This window comes from Pongo abelii, chromosome 15, assembly GCF_028885655.2.
Source record: "Pongo abelii isolate AG06213 chromosome 15, NHGRI_mPonAbe1-v2.0_pri, whole genome shotgun sequence".
NCBI lineage: Eukaryota > Metazoa > Chordata > Mammalia > Primates > Hominidae > Pongo > Pongo abelii.
The window spans coordinates 57,600,309-57,617,887 of NC_072000.2; the positions used below are offsets into that span (position 1 = coordinate 57,600,309).

The 17,579-nt window shown below is 39.5% G+C and overlaps 1 long non-coding RNA gene across 2 annotated transcripts in view; it reads left to right on the forward strand.

Moving 5' to 3' along the window:
- The window catches only part of LOC129049901 (uncharacterized), a 261,143-nt gene extending 244,375 nt beyond the window's left edge, over nucleotides 1–16,768 (forward strand). The window contains exon 4 of one of the 2 annotated variants that reach the window (XR_008513287.2): nucleotides 14,396–16,768. This is a non-coding gene — a long non-coding RNA (uncharacterized LOC129049901). The remainder of the gene's footprint in view (nucleotides 1–14,395) is intronic. The other variant, XR_008513286.2, reaches the window with a different exon arrangement.
- The last annotated feature ends 811 nt before the right edge of the window (nucleotides 16,769–17,579 follow it).

Genomic DNA, 17,579 nt, shown 5'->3' on the forward strand with positions numbered 1-17,579 from the left:
ACCTGAAAGGCTGCCAGTTTTGAGTGGGGTCCAGAACAGGAGAAGGCTCTGCAACAGGTCCAGGCTGCTGTCCAAGCTGCTCTGCCACTTGGGCCATATGACCCAGCAGATCCAATGGTGCTTGAGGTGTCAGTGGCAGATAGGGATGCTGTTTGGAGCCTTTTTCAGGCTCCCATAGGTGAATCACAGTGGAGGCCTCTAGGAGTTTGGAGTAAGGCCCTGCCATCTTCTGCAGATAACTACTCTCCTTTTGAGAGACACCTCTTGGCCTGTTACTGGGCTTTGTTGGAAACTGAACGTTTGACTATGGATCATCAAGTCACCATTTGACCTGAACTGCCTATCATGAACTGGGTGCTTTCTGACCCATCAAGCCATAAAGTGGGTGATGTACAGCAGCATTCCATCATCAAATGGAAGTGGCATATGCCTGATCAGGCTTGACAGGTCCTGAAGGCACAAGTAAGTTACATAAGGAAGTGGCTCAAATGCCCATGGTCTCCACTCCTGCCACTCTGCCTTCTTTCCCCCAGCCTGCACCAATGGCCTCATGGGGAGTTCCCTATGATCAGTTGACAGAGGAAGAGAAGACCAGGGCCTGGTGCACAGATGGTTCTGCATGATATGCAGGCACTACCTAAAAGTGGACAGCTGTAGCACTACAGCCCCTTTCTAGGACATCCCTGAAGAATAGCGATGAAGGGAAATCTTCCCAGTGGGAAGAACTTAGAGCAGTGCACCTGGTTGTGCACTTTGCATAGAAGGAGAAATGGCCAGATGTGTGATTGTATACTGTTTCATGGGCTGTAGCCAGTGGTTTGGCTGGATGGTCAGGGACCTGGAAGAAGCATGATTGAAAAATTGGTGACAAAGAAATTTGGGGAAGGGTTATGTGGCTGGACCTCTCTGAGTGGTCAAAAACTGTGAAGACATTTGTGTCCCATGTGAGTGCTCATCAATGGGTGACCTCAGCGGTGTAGGAGTTCAATAATCAGGTGGGTAAGATGACCCATTCTGTGGACACAACTCAGCCTCTTTCCCCAGCCACCCCTGTCATCACCCAATGGGCCCATGAACAAAGTGGCCATGGTGACAGGGATGGAGGTTATGCATGGGCTCAGCAACATGGACTTCCACTCACCAAGGCTGACCAGGCTATGGTCACTGCTGAGTGCCCAATTTGCCAGCAGCAGAGACCAACACTGAGCCCTTGATATGGCACCATTCCTCGGGGTGATCAGCCAGCTACCTGGTGGCAGGTCGATTATATTGGACCTCTTCCATCATGGAAAGGGCAGAGGTTTGTCCTCACTGGAATAAACAATCTGGATATGAGTTTGCCTATCCTGCACGCAGTGCTGCCAATACTACCATCCGTGGACTTATGGAATGCCTTATCCACCATCATGGTATTCCACACAGCATTGCCTCTAACCAACTTTACAGCTAAAGAAGTGTGGCAGTGGGCTCATGCTCATGGAATTCACTAATTTTACCATGTTCCCCATCATCCTGAAGCAACTGCATTGATAGAACGGTGGAATGGTTTTTTGAAGTCGCAATGACAATGCCAACTAGATGACAATAATTTGCAGGGCTGGTGCAAAGTTCTCCAGAAGGCCATGTATGCTCTGAATCAGCATCCAATATATGGTACTGTTTCTCTCATAGCCAGGATTCACAGGTCCAGGAATCAAGAGGTGGAAGTGGAAGTGGCACCACTCACCATCACCCCTAGTGATCCACTAGCAACATTTTTGCTTCCTGTTCCCACGACATTACGTCCTGCTGGCCTAGAGGTCTTAGTTTCAGAGAGAAGAACACTACCACCAGGAGACACAATGATTCCATTAAACTGGAAGTGAAGATTGCCACCTGGACACTTTGGGCTTCTCCTGCCTTTAAGTCAGCAGGCTAAGAAGGGAGTTACAGTACTGGCTGGGGTGACTGACCTAGATTATCAAGATGAAATCAGTCTACTACTCCACAATGGAGGTAAGGAGGAGTATGCATGGAATACAAAAGATCCCTTAGGGTGTCTCTTAGTATTACCATGCCCTGTTATGAAGGTCAATGGGAAACTATAACAGCCCAATTCAGGCAGGACTACAAATGATCCAGATCCTTCAGGAATGAAGGTTTGGGTCACTCCACCAGGAAAAAAACCAAAACCTGCTGAGGTGCTTGCTGAAGGCAAAGGGAATACAGAATCTGTAGTAAGCATCTTTTCATGTGCCTGTTGGCCACTTGTATGTCTTCTTTGGAGAAATGTCTATTCAGGTTTTTTGCACATTTTAAAATCCAGTTATTTGGGGTATTTTTGCCATGAAGTTGTAGGATTCCACATAGATGAGGTATCTATAATAGTCAAACTCATAGAAGCAGAGAATGCGATAGTGGTTGCCGGGGGCTGGGTGAGTAGGAGAAATGGGGAGTTGTTCAATGGGTGTAAAGTTTCAGGAGTTTAAGGCTGCAGTGAACTATAATTACACCACTGGACTGTACTCTGGTTGGCAAAGTGAGACCCTGTTTCTACAAAAAAAGAAAGAAGAAAGAAAGAAAGAGAGGAAAAAAGAAGAAAGAAAAAGAAAGAAAGAAAAGAAAGAAAACTATAGATTAATATGTCTTATGAACACAGATACAAAAGTTCTCAGCAAAACAACAAAACATAAGCAAATTAAATTGAGCAATATATGTGAAGAATTCTATACCATTGCCAAGGGGTGTGTATCCTAGAAATGCAAGGCTGGCTCAACATTCAAAAATTAATATAATTCACCAGATTAACGGATACATAAGAAAATCCATGTGATCCTATCAATAGATGAAGAAGCAGCATTTGGCAAAATTTAAAAAAATGAATGATTAAAAACTCTCAGCAAGCCATAAATAGAAGGGCATCAAAAAAATAAATAAATACATTTAAAAAGTCCTTCAGCTAATATGGTATATCTAATGGGAAAAGACTGAATGATTTTCTTTTAAGTATATTACTAGTGAAGATGTCTATTGTCAGCATTCCTACTTAATATTGTATTAGAAGTCCTAGAAAGTGCAATAAGGCAAGAAAAATAAATAAAAGACACTCAGATAGAAATGGAAGCATAAAACTATACTTCAAGATGTATAAAATCCTAAGTAATCTACAAAAAAGCTCCTAAAACTAATAAGTGAGTTTAGCAAGGTCACAAACTACAAAGTAAACATACAAAATCAGTTGGTTTTCTATACTCTAGGAAAGAGTATAGAAAACTAAAATTTTTTTAAAGTAACATTTACAATACCTTCAAAAAAGTAAAATTTTAGGTATAAATCTAATAAAATATATGCAAGGTCTCAACCCATACCTCATACCTTATATAAAAATTCACTTGATATAGATCTAAATACACAATATAGAACTATAAAATTGTTAGAAGAAAACATAGGAGAAAATCTTCCTGATCTTGGGCTAGGCAAAGAATTCTTAAATACTACACCAAAAGCACAATCCAAGAAAAAAACAAAGACAAATTGGACTTTCTCAAAATTAAAAATTTTGTTCTTCAAAGGATGTTGCTAAGAAGATGAAAATATAAGCCACAGATTTGGTAAGAATATTTGCAAATCATATATTTGACAAAGGACTTGTATCCAAAATATAGAAAAAGCTTTCAAAACTCAGCAATAAGAAAACAACTGAATAAAAGCTTAGGCAAATGATGAGACAATATTTCATCAAAAAGGATATGCAGGTGGAAAATAAGTACATGAAAAGATGCTTAATAACATTAGCCACTAGGGAAATGCAAATGAAAAGCACAATTAAGTTGCCACTGCGTGCCTATTAGAATGATTAAAAAGCACTGAAGATAGTCTGCTGACAAGGGTGTGGAACAGTTAGGTTTCTCATGTATTGCTCGTGGGAATGCAAGATGGTACAGCCCTTCTGGCAGTTTCTGAGTTAAAAGTTAAACATAGACCTTGCATATGATCCAGCAATCCCATTTCTAACTATTTAGCCCAAAGAAATGTAAACGTATTTTTGAAAAGAAACCTCTACATATACACTTAAAATAGCCTTATTCAAAATCACCAAAAACTGGAACCAACCCCAAAATATGTCAATGGATGAGTAATCCATGCAATAGAATACTACTCAGTCATAATAAGTTAAAAACTATTAATACATACATCATGAATGAATCTCAAATATATGATGGTAATTGAAAGAAACCAGTCTCAAAATGTTGAATACTGTATGATTCTGTTTATATGATACTCTGACATAAGCAAAACTGTAGGTTTAGAGAATAGATCAGTGGTTGCTAGGGTTGGTGGCTATAGAGCTCTGACTTCTGATGGTCAGTACAAGAACATGCTTTGGGATGTTAAAGTTAAGCTACATCCACTTGTGGTGGTGACTACAAATATCTTTGTGTGTGCTGAAACCCATATAACTGTAAACAAGACAAAATGTTACTCTGTGTAACAAAAATATAAATTTAAAATGGCAATGACCATTTTATTGCTTACAATTTTTTGAGTCAGGAATTTGGCAGGGTTCAGCCAGGTTCAGCTGACCATATGGTGTCAATTCAGCTGGGACTGAAGAATCCAAGATGGCCTCACTAATGTGTCTGGGTCTTGATGCTGGCTATTAGCCAAAGGACCTTGGTTCTTCTCCATGTGGCATCTCTTTCTACCTGGATTACTATCCTTTAGGATTTTTCTCTGCATATGTCCTCTCTCTTCAGCAAGACAGCTTAAACTTCTTACATAGCAGTTGGGTTCCGAGAGCAAAAGTGGAAGCTATAAGGCCACTTAAAGACCTGGTTTTAGAAATTCTAGAATGTTACTTCCATTGCATTATGTTAGTCCTGTCCAGATTAAGGAGAAGAGAAATAGCTTCTACCATTGGCTGGGAGTTGCAGCAAAATATTACACAGGAGTATGGACACAAAGAGACATGATTCGTTGGCAGGGGGAGGTGGGAGAAGGAGCATAGGAAACACAATGTCTATTCTCACACTGCTGTAATGAACTACCTGAGACTGGGTAATTTATGAAGAAAGGAGGTTTAATTGACTCACAGTTCTGCAGGCTGTACAGGAAGCATGGCTGGGAGGCCCTTCATGGTGAAAGGGTGAAGGGGAAGCAAGCACCTTCTTCACGTGGCAGAGTGGGAGAGAGAGAGGGAGTGAAGGGGGAAGCACTATACACTTTTAAACAACCAGATCTCCTGGAACTCTATTATGAGAACAGCAAGGGGGAGGTCTGCCCCATCATGATTCAATCATCTCCCACCAGGCCCCTCCTTCAACACATGGGGATTACAATTTGACATAAGATTTGAGTGGGGACACAGAGCCAAACCATATCAGTGAATATTCTAACCAGCAGGAACAGCATGTGCAAAGACTCCTAAAGAGCTGAAATAAGAGGAGGTGAAAAGAAAGCATGGTGGCTGATGATGAATGAAAAGAAGTTTCAATAGAGATGAGGCTAGGGAAGAACCTAGAGCAAGATTATGTGGGACATGTAGGCTAATGTTATGGGTTTGATTTTATTTTAAGTGAAAGCCATTAAAATAACTCAAGCCGGGAAGATCTGATATGATTTGTCTTTTCAAATGGTGGTGCTGGCTCCTGTGTAAATTCCAATATTCATTAGTTACCTGAAGATAAACACTCTATTCCAAGGTACCCAAATGTAGAATGCATAAAAACACATCCCATTGCAGTTTAAGGTGAAATAATTCACATCACATGTCTTCACACACATTTCATTCAACACACACTTGAGGGACTAACATGTGTCAGCCACTTTGGTTTAAAAGGCAAATGAATATCATAAATGCTAGCTGTAGTCTTTTTTGAAGTCCAGTGAAACCAAAAACAAAATTTGAATGTCTTGGGAGGGATGAGATTTTTTTTCCCACCCACAAGTCAAGTTTTTAAATCATTTACAACAAATACTCCTGTTTGCTTTTAAGACTGGAACTAAAAGAGCAAGTCTACCACCTGGCAAGATAGTGACAATCCATGAAGAGTATGTTGTGTAGGGCTGCATCTTTATTTTTAAGTGCACGGATTGGGGAGAGATGGAAGAAGGATGACAGAAGAAATGCAGACATATTGAGTTCTCAGCAGAGCAGTGCTATATGACCAGCCATATGTCATCTGTGTAGGTGCAAAAGTATAACTAAATATATGACAGGAAAGTATGGAATCATGCTTCACAGTGTGTTAGACAAAACACTTTAAGAAATCAAAATTGGCATGATTCACTGAGCATTTATTATGTGCTGAACATTATTGTGAACTCTGGGGCATAGAAAAGAAATATTAATGTAACGTGATATAGAAACAATGTTAGGAAGTAGAGAGTCAGGAGATGGGATTCTGGTCCCGTCTCTGCCATTAACTTGGTGTGGAAAGTAGAGCAAGTTATTTGTCCTCTATGGATCTCTGTTTTCTGATTATGCATATTGCTTCCAGCTATGACATTCCATAAGCTCTACTTCCTACGATTGAGTTTACAATCCATGATTGCTGGAGGACAAGACTTAGACAAATGAGGAATCAGATTTCAATTTGATTCTACCAATGTTTATTGAAAATATTTTCATCTGAAAGTCAAAGTTATGTGGAACTTTGCAGTAAGTGGGTGGATCAAAATACTCAGGCTCACTTTCTATCTTCTTTTTATTGACTGAACTAAGATGATTGTGTTTTTCATTGCAAATTTAAATTTTGAATTCCATTTTTTTTTAAAAAAAATCATATTATGTATAATCTTTTTTTTTTTTGGTGAGAGGCTAGAGAAAAGGATGCTTGTGTGGCAATTGAAATAGAAATCCACTTTCAAATACTATTACCATATGTTTAGGGGGGAATAAACTTCGAAGAAACACTTTGCTTATTTAGAACATGATTGTTTGCTAAAAGGTTAATGAAACTCAACTAGAAGTTGAATAAAGAAGAAAATCAATCAATGTCTCCCTTCCCCCATCACCATTATCAGCACCTTCAGGATGAAAAATATAGAAGTTCTGTTATTTTGTGCCTCTTGATTCACATTTTCCCAGGACTCTGGTAGACACAACAGGATTTGAGATGAAGGAAATTTCAAATCTATTCCAAAGGTTTTTTCAATGATTGGAGGGTTCCCTGGTTGTCTTATTTATATGTATACCTGTTTTTACTATAGCTACTGTGTCCCTGGTGCTAGCTTTATGTTTGTAAATGTCATTTTCACACCTATGAATAAAGGCATGGAGATAGAATTTACCTAACAACAAATATTTGATTATATTAACTATGTTCCTTAACTAGTGTGAGGAACTGGTGAAGTGTAATGAATATGACAGACATGGTTCTTGACCTTAAGCTTAAGGAGGGGAGATGAAGAGCAAGTGATTATGAGTATGATGAGTGTATCAAAAGGCAGAAGCAGAGAGCTAAGGGCTGTTTAGCAAAGGAGCTGACCTGGTACTGTTTATGGTCTGAGGACAATAAGAACAGTCATATTCAAGTAGAGACCTGTTGTATAGTAAGGAATTTGGCTAAACTTTGGTCCCTGGGAGGTAACCTCTAAGTCTAAAGAATTTTCTGAGTGAGGGGAGTGTCTTTGTTATTCATGGATGCCCTCTCCTTTACCATGACTGAGTTTATGCTAATGAGATGACTTAGAATGGGTACTGGCTACTCTGGAAGGACCAATCATGTGATTAGAGCATTGCGGTTTGATCCTTGTGATGTCAGGCTGACCTGTGGGGAGGGGAGGAGCCTTAGAGATGGAGTTCAATCATGTGCTAATATCAATCATGCCTATATAATGAAACACCAATAAAAACTGTGGACACCTGGAGCTCAGTTGAACTTCCCGGTTAGTGACGCACATTGATGTGCTGGGAGGGTGATGTGTCCTGAAGACATGGAAGCTCTGTGTCTGGGACCCTCCCACACCTCACCCCATGAGTCTTTTCATTGTTGGTCCCAATTTGTATCTTTTGTATAAAACTGTAGTTATAAATATGGTGCTATTCTGAGTTTTGTGAGTTGTTAAAATGAATTACAGTACCGAGGGAGTAGTGAGAACCCCAGAATTTGTAGCCAGTTAGAAATGCAGGTGGCCTGGGAACCCCAGAGCTTATGGCTGGTGTCTGAGAAGAGGAGAATCTTATGGAGGACTCTGCTTTTAACCTGTGAAATTTGACCTAACTCTGGGTAGGTAGGTGTTGGAATTGACCTAACTCTCGGTAGATAGGTGTTGGAACTGAATTTCCTATTATTCAGTTGGATTGCAGGGATACGCAAGATGGGTATGGTTTCTTCCCTGTCAGAGTGACTAGTCATTGCCTCAATACCTGTACCATTGGGTTAATTTAATTTTTACTTTAAACAAGATTATGTTTAAATAAACAGCCTGAGGGAAGAGGGCAAATCACCAAAAGGGTAGCTGATTGCATGGGGATAGAGGGGGCTGGGAGTGAGTTTTGCCTTGCTGTTAGGAAAATGGATGGCTGAATGGATGTGGAACATTATGAATAGATGGTAGGCATGTGAGAGTCAAATGATTTTTAGCATTAGGTAGTGATCTTGCTGAAGTAGCCCCTACAGAAGCATGTGTGTGGATTTTGTGCCTGAATGACAAGGAGCATTGCCCCTCACCTCCCCTCTCCTGACTATACAGGGAACCACACACCAATTTCACAGCATACTTATCCTGTGTGACCTCCAGATTGCAATTGGAGAATTCAAGCAGAGAAAGAGATTAAATTGGCTGGACAGGGTAACATTAAACATGAATAAAGACTATACTTAATGTTTCAAAGCTTGGTGGACCTCCATAACCATTTGAGGGTACTTTGTGAACATACAGATTCTACCCTAGACTTTTTTTTTTTTTTCTGAGACAGAGTCTCACTCTGTTGCCCAGGCTGGAGTGCACTGGCACGATCTCAGCTCACTGTAACCTCCGCCTCCCGGGTTCATGCCACTCACCTGCCTCAGCCTCCCGAGTAGCTGGGACTACAGGCACCTGCCACCACGCCCGGCTAATTTTTTATATTTTTAGTAGAGGGGGGTTTCACCATGTTAGCCAGGATGGTCTCAATCTCCTGATCTCATAATCCGCCTGCCTTGGCCTCCCAAAGTGCTGGGATTACAGGCGTGAGCCACCGCACCTGGCCCCTAGACTTTTAAAATCAGACTTTTTAAAGGAGGATACTTAAGAATAGGGCTTCCAAGATGATTCTGAGGGGCTGCCAAATCCGAAAACATCTGGTCTACCTGATTGTCAAACAAGGATGTCTCACAAATCCTCAAAGAGATGTGTTATCAACAATTACCATTTTGCTTTGCTGTCAGGCTATTATTCTTCTGAATGGGCTAGTTTCATTTCTAAAGCTATAGATGTAGAGGATCTTGCTTTCCTCTTCTCCCATCTGTGGATTTTTATTCTCAGTTTCATTCATTGGCATCTGAAATCTTGGGAGTTAAGATGTGTTTTTCTTTTTTTTGGGTGGGGGGGAGTAGGAGTGTCAAGTCTGCCTTGTATGGTAAAAATAGAGTGGGTGCTTTTGGAGAAAATTTCAAGGATGGGGTGGAAGGTAGATTTTAGCCATCAAAATCATTTGAGCTAACCAAATCAACAATAAATCACAAACTCCAGATTTTTGTTTAAAGGGGAGGAGACCAAGGCAGTGGATGTGCAAATTAGCCAGGCCACGACTTGCTGGCTCTCGTTCATTTTGTAAACAAAAGCAGGCCTGAATTCAATCAAACATTACTTGTTAAAGTAAACTAGCAAAAAGCTGGTGAAAATTAAAGTAGAACAGAAGATGGTTTCAATAATTTCATTCTCCAGCTTTTAGCTTAAAAAAAAAAAACAACAACCCACCATTCCATTCTATGGGGCATGTCCTTCCTTTCAAGACACTTTCATGAAAACCGAACAGTTTTTAGTGGGGGTTATACACATTGAAAAATGCTACCTGTAGTATTGGGTTAATTGCCTTCAGAACAAAATTCTGAATATTATATATATAACTTTGACAATATTTTTGTAGGCTTTTAGAGACTTCTTAAACGAGAGAAATGGGACTCAATCCATTGGCTAGCTGAGGGTCTATGTTGTTTGATAAATACCATGTGCCTGGTATGCTATACTTGTTTGAAGTGACACTGAGAGATTAGTTGTTTCTAGACATTTTTTGGTTAGGTCTTTAATGTGCGCAGAGCTGTAGGGTTTCCCCTCAAAAATGAACAAAGCCTGAGGAGTTTTGCTCTCTGGGACTAGAAACAAGTGGACCATTGCTTTTGCCTGAGGTAAAGTGTTCCCCTAAGGTGACAGGTCTAAGCTGTCATTTCTCAAAGGGGAACAGTAGGAATACTATCTCAATCCCAGGGGAGTTCTAATTATTGAGGCTTAACTTCAAAGCTTCAGTAGAAATGCAAGTGGAGCTGTCATTTTTGGGGTTGGGGGGAAGTGAGAATCCAGAAAGCGATTTCTCAGAGTTTTGGGACTGTGTTTAGCTGTCCAATTGTCCACCTAGGCCAAAAGTAATCCTGAGTCATTGCCTGAAACTCCCTCCACCTGTGTGCTTGTGTTACGTTCCAGCAACTGAAAGAGGTGTTGATTCATTTCAGGCCTACTCTTTCTGTGATGAAGTTCAACCCACCATAGAGGACTCAGGGGAACTACACTGTGGGCTCTAGGTCTGGGATTTGTTTTCTCTGTGCTTTTCTCTGTTTACTCTGCATTGTCAATGATGAGGTAGATATCACATGTGTTTAGCCGAAAAGATAATGCACAGTATCTCATAACAGTGTAGAACAAGGCAGGGTAAGATTGTAGGCACAAACCAACTTTTGATGATAAGACATCAAAATGAAACAACAACAATAGCAGCACTCCTGTGCTCCAGAATCAGCTACAGGAGGCAAACTTTGCAATGGCCTCTGTGAAAATGACTCACCATCATCAAACTGTGGTTAAGAAGAGCTTGGGCTGTTTCCTACTCAGATCTATCAGCTGACTGTCGAATACTCAACTTGGGGTGGATATAGAAAGTGCCCTGTCTACTCAGAGGCTTTATGTACTGGAAGAGGATTCATTTAATGCTTAATGATAATTTGGATATAAATCAATTACCAACTAATCTGCTTGAAATTCTTCCATTGTGGGTCTTCTTAGAGACAGTCAGCTGGATGAAATAACCTCTTGTCAATTCCCTCTTATCCTATGGGCCTATGATGACTTTTTTCAATGGCATTACAGAAGTGCAAACTGTTTTGTCCGGACCCTTTAAATATCAGCTATGGGAGGAGCTTTTTCCATTTGAGGCTTGTATTTTTGTTCTTCAAGTTGATGGTTCTATTTTGATACATACTAACCTGTTATCCTCTATCCTGGTACTCATCTATGGCATTGGCCCAAAGACCAGTTACAAAAGTGATGGGCCTGGCAAAAGCTCCTTGAGGGGAAAATGTCCTGGCTCATATTTTAATAGTCAAAGGAAACAAGGGCAGTTTCCTAGCACCCCTACCTTGATGCCTGCCCTCCTCGGGTGATCAGGAATGATATTTTCATTGTGTTATACCTCAGCATTTACTTCTTTGTGTTTATTCCATTGCTGAAAGAGTCAGAACATTACTTTTTCTAGCACACATTGTTTGTCTGAAAATACACCTGGAGAACTGCCCAATTTGGAAATGACTTAAATTACAAAAAAAGCACAGCTGTCTTTAACAGCTCTAGGAGTTCATGCAACGAGCCTACAATTTATTGAGTAGGATTAGATGCTTATTGCCTATGACACTTTAAATACCATTACATTGAAGTTTATACAAGAAAGTCCAAGTTTAAAACTGGAATCTTAGCAATAACAGCTGGGCCATTTGTTTATGTGATAGGCAGGAAAGAATGACTTCTGTAATCTTTCTATTTGGCTGCAGGATTCTGCTTAGGGGAAAAAATATGGGGAGGGGGAAGAAAGAAGCTAATTTCAGATTGTCAAGCTGAGCTGAACACTGCTGGCTAATTTGTCCCTCATGTTAAGACCTCTGCCAAGGTTCCTCTTGTATCCTCTTGCTCTCTCACACCTGACAAACCAGTACTTGAAATACTGTAGCCCACCTCAATGACAGCAAGGGGTATGTCACTAGCTAGCTTGCAGCTCTCTCCCCCAGGCGGCTCACATTCCGCATTTTGTTTCTAGCATGAAAGACTTTGTTTTAAATCATAATAGCAACCAGGCTGTAATCACATTAGAGCGCACATGGGGAACTTGCAAAAAGTCATGTGTTTTGGATTTGACATTCTGATTTATGGTTGTGTGCTCCAGTTACACAGCTGCAATCTCATTTTCCGACAAAGATGTTTTCTATTTTTCTATTACTTTGCTTCACCCTGTCTTTATGTTGGGGAAAATGAAAGCCACCAGGTGAAGTCATAACATAAGTAAAAATGTTTTTGTGTTTGGGCTGGAGAGCGTAATAAATGGTGTATACTGGCATTTCAAACACAGCTTGTTATTTTTGAATAAAAATGTAAAGGGAATTGCTTACTTAAGGTAATCGCAAATTAAAGAAGTACTCAGAAATTTGTTTGTAAAACCCAGAATTGTCCTCCAAACTTTCTGTCTCTATCACTCGATATTAACATCCCAAGAGGGGAGTTGGACAGTAATGTTCCATTTTGGATGTGTAGGTAAACTGAGCTCCCTGTCTTGTATGCTTATTTCACCAAACTCGAAGAAGTTCAGGGTTGGGAACTTGTAAAGACAATCTCTACCAACCTATTCATTGTGCAAATGAGAAATGTGAAACAGAGATGTATAGTGACTTGCACAAGGTCTCACAGCTGGTTAGCCACAGAGCTTAAACTGGAACTCAAATTTCTTTCTTCCCAATCCATTTTCCACCATTCCTTTTAAATGCAAGTTGAACAGCAGTTTTTGTGGTAACCTGACTACTACTACAAAGAATATTCCAAATAAGACTTCTGTTAACATAGAGAAAAGAAAACTACTTTTACTTTTTTGTTATTTCCTCAAGTCTAACATTTTTTATTGTGAAGTGTGGTGAAAATTCAGACCCATAACTCATTCAGCAATATACATGACACAGTATTCTATCTTGGTCTCATAACTTGGGTTATGTTATTAGCAATAAATATAACAATCTTGAACTCAGATGTATTAAGATTTAACACATTTTAAGTTTTTCACAACATTTGAATAATTCCAAATATAGCTATGTTTTTGGCAATCCAATAAAATCTTGGTGAAGGGATAAAAATATTTGTATAAGAACATTTAAAAATATATATAATGAAGACATGCATGGGTATAAGCAGATTGATTGAGTTGGAGATCTCTATAAAGAATGAGAAGAACGCTGGCCGGGCGTGGTGGCTCACGCCTGTAATCCCAGCACTTTGGGAGACCGAGGCGGGTGGATCACCTGAGGTCAGGAGTTCTAGACCAGACTGGCCAACATAGTGAAACCCATCTCTACTAAAAATACAAAAATTAGCCGGGCGTGGTGGCAGGCTCCTGTAATCTCGGCTACTCAGGGGTGCCGAGACAAGAGAATTGCTTGAACCCGGGAGGTGGAGGTTGCAGTGAGCCGAGATCACACCATTGCACTCCAGCCTGGGGGACAAAAGCAAGACTTTGTCTCAAAAAAAAAAAAAAAAAAAAGAATGAGAAGAACGAAGAACACTAAAGCTCTATTGTTTGGGTCATTATTTTGATCCCCATTTCTCTGTCACATAGATTTGGTCTTTTCTTTAGGGGGGATTTTGGATCCTATGGTCATTAGGTCACCATAGTTTTCCCATAGGAAAGGAAGTCCATATATGCAGTAATTAAATATGTTTTAGTAGGATTTTCTAAATTGCAGATAATGATCAAACTGCTCCCTCTTATTCAAGGAGTAGAGAGAGAATGGGAAACTAATAGTTTTGTTTATTATTTTAGTTGAATACTTGTAAACAGATGCTACATCAAAGTTTTAGATTCTTTTACTTACATGGGAATAACACTTAGCAGTGGACATGTATAGTAGTATGTATAGTGTACTTATTTTTGGGGCTGATACCACTCTCCCCCAGCCTCTATTCTCCCCCTTTTCTGCCAATAGCACCAAGATTTTCCTTTTGGGGAAGTTACTCCTATTCTATTCTCATCCATGAGATGAATATCATATCATATGAACCCAAAGAGTGAGCTTAAGTCAATCACCTTATTCCATCTGCTCCTTGGTGACAGTGATGGTATATGATGGGCATATGATGAGTAATGTGGGCCAATGAGATTGAGTCCAAGGGCTTACGGGGATGCTGCTATTCAATGTGCTATGCTTGAGAACCTACCAGTTATTCTTTTTTTTTCTTTAATTTTAAGGGAAAGAACCTGGAGCACCTTGTGAAACTGACATTGAGGAAATGGTGTGGAAAAACAGTAAAAAAAAATTTCCTGTTACATGGAGTGAGCTGCTTTGTCAATCTTCTGTTGAAGGCAATCCTATTGGAACTTTTAGTCAAATGGCATTTTTTAAAAATCTCATTTTAAGGTTTCCTGGCACTTGTAACTGAAACATCCTAACTGATACAGCAGGAAAGCAGAAAGGTGGCAACTGTTCAGTTAGGGCATAGTTCTCAAGACTGTCCTTTAGGAACATGTATCTTTGTGGGATCTCATCTATCTCATACAAGGATTGCATTGATGCATGTATTGTTCAGTAGCATGACTGACCAGAGTGGAAGTTCCTAGAAATTGTAGCTATCATGATGATGATGATGGTGATTATGATTGTTAAAGACTGGGTTAGGAAATGATTTTGTAAATACAATGAGAAGAAGAGCTTTAAAATTTGCCTAAATTTACCCACTTAATATTAAAAAGGAGGTGTGCTATTAAATTTTAGGTTTTTCTCAAACTCTCACAGCTTTTTTTTGTGGGTTTTTAGTGAATTTTGAGCCCCCTTTCTCCTCATCTCTATTACTTTATGATAATGTGAAGGCTCATTGTTATGTGAACATACTGTTATGAAACAATACTCTCAGACATAAGCAGCATTCCTTAAACCAAATCAAAAATACTATTTCTATTGCCCATGATTTTCAGAGGACTTTCAGAGGACCCTGAAGCATGGGGTGCTGTGAATGCCACTAACTAACTTCATTAATCACACTTATAATGTAAAGGGAGAATTTTCTACTATCTATAAACTCTAAAATTTAAAAGTTTGTCAACTAAAACATTTGTAAAATTTGTATTGATAAAGTCCTACAAATAATATGACTCCTATCTTGTTTGAAATAGTATTGTCTGAAGTTTTGTCATAAAATGGAAACTACCTATACACATGAAGTTTGTGGGTCCTTGAAAGAAAAGGTTTTTTACTTCTTTTTTCTTTTTGTCCTAGTCCATTTAGGCTGCTGTAAAAAAAAATACCATAAACTGGGTGGCTCACAAACAATAGAAATTTATTGTTCATGGTTCTGGCAGCTGGGAAGTCCAAGATCAAGGCATGGACAAATTTGGTGACAGATGAGGCCTCACTCCCTCAAAGACAATAGTCTTATCACTCTAACCTCATGTGGCAGAAGGAGTAAATGAGCTCCCTGGGGCCTCTTTTACAATGGTACTAGTCCTACTCATGAGGGTGGAGCCCTTATGACCTGATTACTTCCCAAAGGCCACACTTTCTAATACCATCATCTTGGGAGTTAGAATTTCAATATATAAATTTTCCAGGGGACACAAACATTCAATCCATTACACTTTTAGTACCATAATGGGATTTGGTTTTTATTATCAATGACCTACAGGGTGTACATTTTAATCTTAAAATGATCTAGGGCAGAATGTGTGTTCATGTAACTCAGTTTGGCACCATTCTTTTCACCATCATCATCAGGACTTAATGCCTAAACATATCCTGAGTATGTTTAGCATACATACCCTTGTGCAACTCCCTTGAGAGTGGAAATGAAATGATGAAAGCACCCCTGCACTCTTGGCCTAGGTGCACATTTACTGATATTACACATCGAGCGAAGAGACTTAGCAAGACGCTAATGAAGCTTAAAGTTCAGGTCCCTGTACTTGCATGTTCCTTCCAGGGACCTGGGAGGGACTCTGGCAATTTTTACTTGTAACTTTCTAATTTTTTTTTTCCTAAATAGGGCTTTCCAAAATTGAATCTGCCTCAGGCCTTACAAAAACAGGGAATATCTTGGCATCTATGTTTCTGTTGAGAGGTAGGAGCAAAAGGAAAGCTTTAACTCCCAATCCTGGTGTCGTTTCCAGGCACAGAGAGTTTAAAATATTCCTCTCTTCCTCACCATGTGCAGAGAACACTGCATTCAGAAGCATTACCTGCAGCTCATGTTAGTGAGAGACAGAGATCTGCAGTACTGTGCAGCCATTCCTGGTTAATTAGCAAAGCAATGGGTATGTAGATGCAGAGAATAAGGACTTTTGTAATTTGTCATTAATCCTGGGATAGGAGGATAATAATGCAGGACAAGTGCAGCATGCAGGCATGAGAACATTGAGAAGAGAACCCATGGGAACAGGAAGAAAATGAGCATAACTACACCAAATACAGATTTCTGTTTTCAACAGACTAGTTAAGTGTCTGTGTCAGTCTTTTGTGAAAAGAATTGGGACTTAGAAACTGCACATACTTCGAAAACTGCAGCTTTATGCTAACTACATCGTGTCTGTATAGTAAGCTAACCATATAATATAGTATTCTACTATACTAAATATGAAGTAGAATGTATTTGTCATTTCATAGCACAAATCATTCATACGAGACATTTCCTTAACATATGTAACATATGATACAAATTTATTTAAAATACACACAGACTCTTCCACATCCACCATATCAGTAACAGTCACCTCCTTAGGAGGGGTAACTCATGTCCTCCATTTGTGTCATATTCTTCTTCACCTTTTTCTTTTCTTTTATTTTTTTTCTTGAAAATGAATCTCACTCTGTCACCCAGGCTAGAGTGCCATGGTGCAATCACGACTCACTGCAGCCCTGACCTGGGTGCAAGCGATCTTCCCACCTCAGCCTCCAAAGTAGCTGGGACTACAGGTGTGTGCCACGACATCTGCCTAATTTTTAAAAGTTTTTTGTGGAGATGAGGATCTCCCTATGTTGCTCACGCTGGTCTTGAACCCCTGGCTCAAGCAGTCCTCCCACTTCAACCTCCCAAGGTGTTGAAATTATAGGAGGGAGCCACTGTGCCTAGCCTTCCATACCTTTTTATACATATGTGTACTTTTTCAATTGCAGTTAAGTGTAGATATTATTTTATCAACTTTTAGGGCCACATTTTAAAAAGTAAGTATATAGTATTCTACAATATAGATTCTGCAACTTTTATTTTAAACTCGATATATTAAAGATTTTTTCATAATGTATATGTAGATGCTTCTTACTATTAACTACTGTATAATATTCTATAGTGTGATCATACCGATATTAATTTATCCATTCCCTTATTGGTGGAACTTTTGCTATTACATTCAATGCTGCATTGAATATTTTAATGCATTTTTCTGC